Genomic DNA, 9700 nt, shown 5'->3' on the forward strand with positions numbered 1-9700 from the left:
GAGGGGTATGGGAAACTTTCGGGATAGCTTTTGAAATGTAAATAAAGAAAATAATAATAAAAAAAGAAAATATTACTCAACTTTAACAACAAATGGTGAAACACTAAAATCATTGAATTATGGGTAGATTATCTGATGAGGTTTGTGGATTTCCCTAATCTATGCATATTGTGAGAAGTTTAGCTACAGATTATTAGATGACAAACCCATATACATGTTTTAATTTTTGAAGGGGGCCTTAAATCCAATAATCAAATAGATTTCTGCCATTATTTCCCTATTGGGCAAATCTTTCCAGATCTTCATAGTAGCTCACAGTGTTGGGGGCTGAATGCTTTCTTTTCTGCTCCAATAGTGTAGGTAACACATACTATCACTGTAAAATTTAATCAGGAGGAAAGAAACATTTTTAACAAATGGTGCTAGATGAAATGGATAGCATCATGTAAAAACAAAGCTAAATTTTTATCTCTCACCTTCACAAAACTTAAATCCAAATAGATCAAGACCCTCAACAAAAGACCTAATATTTTGAATCTGGGAGAGGAGAACATAGGAAATAAGCTTAAACCTGTGGGCTCAGGAAAGAACATGTGAGCAGCATTTGGGTAACACAGGTGTTAAAAACAAGTTAAAAAACGGGGAGGGGAGGAGACTGCATGAGCCAAAATAAAAGTGTTGTTATATGAAGTGGTTTGAATATGCTTGGCCTGTTTAGAAGAGGTGGCCTTGCTGGAATAGGTATGATCTTGTTGCAGGAAGAGTGTCACTGTGTCACTGTGGGAGTTGGTTGAGCTTTCAAACCCTCCTCCTAGCTGCCCGGAACTCAGTCTTCTAGTGGTCTTCAGAACAAGATATAAAACTCTCAGATCCTCAAGCCGCATGCCTGCCTAGACTTTACTATGCTTACCTCACCTCCAACAACTGATGATAATAGACTGAAACTCAGACCCAGTATGCCAGCCTAAATTAAATGTTGTCCATTAATAGATTTTCATTGATCATGATGTCTCTTCTCTGTAATTGAAACCCTAAGACAGTACAGAAGAAAACTCATAATTAGAGAAAAAAATCAATTATAACTTTTTGCCACTTAACTATCTGACAAATGGCTGTAAACTATGAAAATATTGTTTATAAGTTGAAATTTCATTACAAATTGTATAACCATTAGATTTTGAATGAATGTTTCCTATGTAAATAGTCTCCTACTTCACACATACTATGGGCTATATATTTACCTTTGTTTTTTGGTTGTTTTTTAATTTTATTTTGTGATCTCCCTTCAGTGTGTTTTATTTTACAAAGAATAACCCATTGCAATTTTTATCCTTTTTAGCTTTATTCTGTCAAGTATTCTTATTTTCCCCCTTTTCACAGAGTTCTCTGGATTTCAGTAATATAGCCATGGTATAGGACTCTGTAGGAATGAAGTATGCTTTAACTAGAAAAACTTGAATTAAAATATTAGATATATTTTCAATTCATTATACTTCTATATAAATTAAACGATGTAATATAGTGTTGATAACATATTAATATTTCTTTCAACATTATTTTCCTTTCACTGGACAACTGCTAGAGGAATCCCACGGTGGTTAGTTGGGGTTTTCAAGTTTGTTGGACCTTAGTGAACTAAGATACATTTGTTTCCCTCTGTGAAGGAATTTCCAGGAGACATAAGATCAAGAAGACCCTCTTCAGCATGGGCAGCATCTTCTAGGGGCAGCCCATATGGAAAGACACTCCAGGAAAAAGCAATGCTGTTTATTTATATGCCTTTACTTCTTGCTGGTGAGTGTATCTACTCTATTGTTGTTATTACTCTTGTTGTTGCTGCTGTGTCAGCTGCTTTTAGAGCTGCTTCTGTTTCCCTTCACTAAGGCCAGCATAAAGCTATTCTGCCTTGAGTTTAAAATAGAGATTCTCCAGAAATCCTCCAAGCCTTTAGCATGATATTTAAACTACTGAGGTGCTTGTGCTCATGGAATGAGTAGTAGTTACCAGGTTAACAGAGGTTCAACTATGCTGACAGCTATTGCTGGGCTACTCAGTCTGTGGTGTGTAACCCAATCTGTTACATCTCCTTTTATAATACATAATATTCTGTTAGAGTTGATTATCTAGAGAACCCTGATTGATAATTATTCTCAGACTATGAACCCATCAATATTATGACCCAAATCTTTTTCTGACCCTCATTTGATTACTTTTAAAAAACATAGTAATTAATATAAATTCCCAATGTGTGAGTAAATATGCACTTTACTCCTATTCTACTGAAATATATTTAGGTATTTTAAAATATATGATAAAACTTATATTTTAATTTTTAATAGATAACATTGTATAGTTTATTTTCTTCAGAATTCTAAGACACGGCTTTTGTAGGAATAAGAAATCAATATCTAAATGGAATAAGATAGAGAAAAACATGGAATTCTATAATCACTATGGGAAAATAGATTTGTTGTGAATTATGGTATTAAAATAATTTCATTGTTAATCATTAACTAGCATTCATTCTTTCTTCAATGATGTTTTATTAGTTAGTGAAAACCAGATGTCAAAACCAAAGTTGGAAATGTATTTGTAAGCATTAAAATAATTAGATGTTTCATGTTAAAACAGCCAGGTGTATATTAGTGATAACATGATATTCATCACAAGGTACATTCATAACTAGATTCCAAACTCTTTTCTCCTTTTAGTCTATTGCATGTTGATGTTGATTTTCAAATAAAAAAGTTTAGACTCAAATGCATTTTGTTGTTGTATTATTTTAGGCATAACATTTTATACTTTCTGTTCTCTGTTTGACAGTTTATCATCTGAGTTCATGCAGATTTTGGGACATGACAGGTCTCCTGTTACTTTCTTTAGTTTGAATTCAGACTTTTATAGATTTTTTTTTCCAAGCCTAAAGCAGTGTTTAAGTTTTTTCACATCTTAGGCCATCCATTTAATCTTTTTGAGCTACACACACACACACACACACACACAGAGAGAGAGAGAGAGAGAGAGAGAGAGAGAGAGAGAGAGAGAGAGAGGTTGAAGCTATGAACTTAATAATTTCCAACCTTCTGAAAACAAACAAGTCCTCAGTGCCCTTGTCCATAATGTCAACATTATCACCATAATGCTTTTTATATCATTATCTTAAGGAAACACACTATTTTTGTGTTTTTTTTTCTCTTCTTTGGGAGAGTTATTAAGAGTTGAAAACAACCTATTGAATGGTTCAAGGCCCTCATCCATGAAATCTTGAAGACCACAGGAGTTTTATAAATTGATACCAGAATAATTGTGTTTGATACTCCTATTTGATTTTTAAGAAGTACTTTTATCAAATTTGGAAATTTCAAATAAAATGAAATTATATTATGATGAAGATGTACAAATTTCCTTTTCATTATATTACTATAACATTTTGTCTGCAGAAGCTTTTATTTTTAAAATCTGGAAGTTTTACTTAAAATAAATATGTTCACGAGTGGTCATATTAAGGATAATAGGTGTTTTTTTTCCATTTTCCTTGGTATTTTTGTGCATATGGATGGTAATTGTTGTGATGTATTTGGCAAATAGCTTAAATATTTTTATGAAATTTAATGATTTGATTTTATAAAAATTCTTCCAGAGTTTCAGAAATTATTGTTTTAGTTCAAGTTTCTGCCTTGGTGATTGAATGGATTCACTTGATTTCATGATAACCACTCATTAATCATAGCTAGACTACAGTTAGATGTGAGTAGGAAAGAGTGGAATGAAGTTGTTCCCCATTTAGAAAACATTTAGAAAGAGTTAGATAATTTCTTAGTTGCAGTTTTGTAGGTCTCAGAATTAATTTGCTTGACTCTATTTCCAATTGCTTTTCTATACCCTGGAGCTTACAATTATAGTACTAGTAGGTTTTATGTCTTCAGTTCTGAAAATTGAGTAAAACTAGCTCTATCAGGCAAACATTTCTGTGTGGCTGCTTTCCCTACTTTGTTTGTTCTTTAATCAACTAGTTTTTATTTGAAATTCAATAAAGTGAATTTATTTAACTATTTCTGGGTACTTTCTTCTATTTCACTGATTTATGGACATGGGTTTTCAGTAATTACATTATGATATTATGTAGTGAAGTTGCAATGAAATTATTAAAATTACATAGGCATCAATGCAGTTGATTTTTTATCTTCTATTTTCCCTGTTAGTTTTTTAATTTGCTTGACATCCTGATCCTAATTCCCCCATCTCCTCTTAGTCCCAACTTCACATAGTCTCCATATACCTTCTCCCATTACCCACTGATAATGAGGAGGCTCTCTCTCTGTACCAACTCCTTGGTGCCACAACAAGTCAGTGACTTAATGTAATTGATTTTAAATACTTTTTGCTTTTATTGTTCTTTTGGACTACCATATGACTTTCATTTTTGTTTGTTTGTCTGTTTTTGGTTTGTTTGTTTGTTTGTTTTTTGAGACAGGGTTTCTCTGTGTAGCCCTGGCTGTCCTGGAACTTACTTTGTAGATCAGGCTGGTCTTGAACCCAGAAATCCGCCTGCCTCTGCCTCCCAAGTGCTGGGACTAAAGGCGTGCGCCACCACCGCCTGGCTCCATACGACTTTTAAGGTTGCCTTGTGGATGATTAAGAAGAACTGGAAGGCATTCCAATAGGAGCTGCATATCTAAACGTGGATAGGTTTAATAATTTAAATAACTTGAATTTAGAGATCTGAAAACATTATTTTTTCTACTTATGAGTTTACTTATTCTACAGAATTTTATAATATGTATAAATTTATGTATCTGGTCTGTGTGATTTATACAGTAGAATTGTAGTTTTAAAACTATTAAAGTTAGATATTTTTGTTTAAAATTGTATTATTCTAGAAATTTCTCAATTACTTTAGAAACTTCGATAGCTATTCTTGGTTGTCCACTTGACTATATCGGGAATTAAATAAAACTCAAATATTGTGGGCATGACTCTAAAGGATTTTGGCTTAATTAGAAGTAGGAAGACATACCTTTAACCTAAATCTTTAATCCAAATCTAATCAGTACCATGCCTTCTGTTGAAAGTCTATACAATGATATAAAAGATGAAACTTTTGCTCTATTCTCTTTGCTTTCACACTGCTAGAAAGATCAAACCTTCACTGGCGTTAGTGTCTACATCTTTGGGATTATTGCATACATGGAATACGACAAAATATGGACTTTGGGACTGTGGACTAGAAAAGCATTTGAACTCTATAAGTGGAACTTAATGGACCAACCTTGTAGGAACATGAAAAAATGATGCTGCTAAGAACAATGCAGATTATAAAGGCATGGCTTAGGAGGTTTCAGGGGAGAATATTAGTAGTCTGGAAACCATTTTTGTGATATTTTAATGAAGGATGAGGCTGCTTTCTGTCCTTTTCCAAAACATAAATAAATGAATAAATAAATAAATAAATCCTGAGCCTAAATTGAAGAGTTTTGGATTAGTGGTCTTGGCAAAGGGGATTTCAAGAAAATTAAGCATTGAGTGGTGCATTATTTGACTATTAGTGGCCACTTCTATCCAGATCCATAATGAAAATGAGCAAGCTGAGCAAGGAAAAATAAAAAAATGTACACTTGGAAGAGAAAAGGATCACCACAAAGTTTAATAAGGCTAAGCCAGGTGTTCAGGAAGATAAAAAGTTTAAAGAATAGACTGAAGCTAAATGGGAAAAAAGGGGGTCAGCCATACATGTCTAAACTTCCAACCTGTCAGAAACAATTAAAGAAAAGCTTAAGCAGTGAAGAAAGCCATTATAAACAGATAACTAATGAAAATGTATTTGAACAATGGGACTATGTTCTAGCTTGAGCAAGCAAAAGAAATTAGTGGCTTCATCCAAGTGGTTCTCAAGTGGTTGAGTGTATAAGAAAGGACTTTGGGGACTATCCTTTCACATCTAGGGAAATCTGCTGGGGAATGTTTCAGGGTTATCCTTGCCTGGGCATCCACAGAGGCCATTACATGATGCTGCAAAGTGAAGTCTGGATTCCAGTAGAGATCCCAGGACATTCAAGATGCCAAAGCCCTGGAATAACTGCCAAGCAGTTTTAGAACCAGTCCAAGAGACAAAATTGTGTTACAGTCAACAAAACTGAAAAGAGTTTGAGATCTGAACCATGCTGATACAGAATTTGTAGTTTCCCTTGCTGCTTTCATTCTTGTTGTGGTCCAGTATGTCTGCTCTATGCTTCCTGTCTTTGTTTGAGCTTTATTGTGATGAAGAGACACCATGACCATGACAACTCTTAAAAATGACAATATTTAATTGGGACTGACTTACAGATTCAGCTCAGTCTATTTACCATCATAATAGACGTATGGCAGCATCCAGGCCAACATAGTGCTGGAGCAGGAGCTCAGAATTCTACATCTTTATCTGAAGGCAGCCAAGAGAAGACTGGCTCTGTCTTTCAAAAGCAGTGAGGACCAGGTTCTCAAAGCCTACCCTGACAGTGGCACACTTTCTCCATGATCACACCTATTCCAACAAGGTCACACCTCCTAATAGTGTCACTTCCCATGGGCCATACATATTTAAACCACCATATTCCTTTTCCTGTCTTTTGAGATAGTGAAGCACATTATGTGCCATTGCAGGCATGGAGTATGTGATCTGTGGTTTTTAATTTGATTTTATAAAGCGTTACAGTTATTCTGTGGCAACATGTTGAGCAGCAGCCTTGCTCAGCATGGCACTGCAGAAAGATAAGAAGATTAAGAAGTCAACCTGGAGGTTTCATTTGAACTTTACTCATCCAGCAGTAGATGGAATGTTTGCTTCTGGAAATTTTGAACAGTTTCTATGGGAGAAGGTTGAAGTCAATGGAAAAACTGGAAATATTGGAAATGTTGAACACCTGAAAAAAACTACAGTTTTTTTCTGAGAAATAATTCTCCAAAAGGTATTTGAAGTATCATACCGAGAAATGCATTAAGAAGAATAATCTCCATGATTGGCTTCCTGTTGTCATATCTGACAAAGAGACTTATGAACTTCATTATTTCCAGATTAGTCAAGATGAAGATGTTTCAGAGTCTATGGACTAATTGGCCTTTGCTTTTAATAAAATGGAAGTATGCTAAAGAAGCCTGAAACCGGACTTTATGAGCAAATAAAATTAATTTTACTCTATGTATAAAAAATGACATTACAGTTAGATTAACACAAGTCTCAGAGAAAACTCTGTACTTTAAATTTTTTTCTGTGTTTTTTTTTTATTTTTAAAAGAATATGTAAGTACATTTATTGCTTCTCTTCTGTGACCCTATCTTTATGTGTGTAAAATGGGGATAAATAGTATCAGTCCATATAGGGTTCATGTTAAGTTAATCTCATGTGTATAAAAAGACTAAAGTGTGGATGCTTCAGTCCTTCTTAGAAGGGGGAACAAAATACTCACAAGAGGAAATATGGAGACAAAATGTGGAGCAGAGACTGTTGCAAAGGCCATCCAGAGACTGACCCACCTGGGGATCCATCTCAGTTACAGACACCAAACCCAGACACTGTTATAGATACCAAGAAGTACTTGCTTACAGGAGCCAGGTACAGCTGTCTCCTAAGAGGTTCTACCAGAGCCTGACAAATACAGAGGCAGATGCTCGCAGCCAACCACTGGACTGAGCATGGTGTCCCCAGTGGAGGAGTTAGAGAAGGGAATGAAGGAGCTGAAGTGTTTTGCAACTCCATAGGAAGAACAACAATATCAACCAACCAGATACCCCAGAACTCACAGGGACTAAACCACTAACCAAAGAGTACACATGGAGGAACCCATGGCTCCAGCCAAATAAGTATCAGAGGATGGCCTTGTCAGGCATCACTGGGAAGTGAGGCCCTTGGTCCTGGATGCCCTCAAGTGCAGGAATACCAGGCCGGGAGGCAGGAATGGTTGGGTAATTGGGGGAGTACCATCATAGAAAGGAGGAGGATGGTAGAGGGGGCTTCCTGAGGGCAAACCAGGAAAGGAGATAACACTTGAAGTGTAAATAAAAAAATATCCAATTTAAACAAAATATTTTCTAAGGAATATTCTGTACCTGAGATAAACACATGAAACTCAAGAAGAGGGAGAACCAAAGTGTGGATACTTTGGTCCTTCTTAAAAGGGGGAACAAAATTCCCATGAAAGGAGTTACAAATGTGAAGCAGAGACTGAAGGAATAACCATCTAGAGACTACCCCACCTGGGGATCCATCCCATAAACAACCACCAAAATGAGACACTACTGTGGATGCCAACAAGAGCTTGCTGAAAGAAGCCTCATATAGCTGTCTCCTGAGAGGCTTTGCCAGTACCTGACCAATACAGAAGTTGATGCTCACTGCCATCCATTGGATGGAGCACAGGGTTCCCAATGAAGGAGGTAGAGAAAGAACTCAAAGAGCTGAAGATGTTTGCAACCCTGTAGTTGGAGCAATATGAACTAATCAGTACCTCCAGAGCTCTCTGGGACTATACCACCAACCAAAGAAAACACATGGTGGGACTCATGGCTCTAGCTGCATATGTAGCAGAGGATGGCTTATTGAGTCATCAGTGGGAGGAGAGGTCCTTGGTCCTGTGAAGGTTCTATGCCCCAGATCAGAGACTGCCAGGCCAAGAAGAAGGAGTGGGTAGGTTAGTAAGCAGGGGAGAGGAGAAGGGACAGGGAGTTTTTGAAGGGGAAACTAGGAAAGGAGTTAACATTTGAAATAAAGAAAGAAAATATCTAATTAAAAAAATACATATAACTGCTAGAGAGATTGCTCCATTGGGAAAGTGTTTGTCTCCCAAGCTTGAGGACCTGAGTTTGGATCTTTAGTGCCAATGTAAAAAGCCAGGTCATGGCAGTATGTATGCCTTTGTAATCCCAGTGCTAGAGAGAGAGGGGGGAGGGGGGAATCTTTGAGGCTCACTGGGCAGCTAAGCTGCCAAGCCAGTGAGCTCTGAATTCAGTGAGACAAATTAAATAATGCCTAAAAAATATATTCTATGATAATATGAGTGACAAGGCCCCCAGTGGAGGGATAGGAATATCATCTCACCTATTAAATTTTCAACCCCAAATTACTCCTATCTAAAAGAAATGCAGGAACAAAATTGGAAAAGAGACTGTAACAAATGGAAGATCAGTGAAAAGTCCAACTTAGTATCTACCCCATGGGCTGAAACAAATCCCTAACACTATCACTAATGTTATGTTGTGCTTGCAGACAGGAACCTAGCATGGCAGTCCCCTGAGAGGCTTCACTCATTTGACTGAGACAGATACAAACACCCAGAGCCAAGCTTTGGATAATGATTAGGGATTCCTATGAAAGAGTTAAGGGAAGGGCTGAAGAAACTGAAGAGGATGTCAACACCACAAAAAAGTCCAATAGTGTCACCTGACCTGCTCCCAGAGACTGAGCCACCAGCCAAAAAGCATGTGTGGTCTGCTTTGCCTGACCTCAGAAGGAAAGGATGGGGCTAACCCTTTAGAGACTTGATGATGCTCCAGGGTGGGGGAATATATGTGTGTGTGTGTGTGTGTGTGTGTGTGTGTGTGTGTGTGTGTGTGTGCGCGCGTGGGGAGGGGGGGGAGTTCAGGAAAGAACTCTCCAAAGAGGAAAAGTGAGGGAACAGAATTTGTCATGTAGATTAATTAATCCACAATATATACATATATATACATA

At 36.7% G+C, this 9700-nt stretch overlaps 1 pseudogene; it reads left to right on the forward strand.

Moving 5' to 3' along the window:
* The first annotated feature begins 6731 nt into the window (after positions 1-6731).
* LOC110322645 lies at positions 6732-7089 on the forward strand (annotated as a pseudogene).
* Positions 7090-9700: the final 2611 nt, after the last annotated feature.

Source organism: Mus pahari, chromosome 5, assembly GCF_900095145.1.
Source record: "Mus pahari chromosome 5, PAHARI_EIJ_v1.1, whole genome shotgun sequence".
NCBI classification, from domain to species: Eukaryota; Metazoa; Chordata; class Mammalia; order Rodentia; family Muridae; genus Mus; species Mus pahari.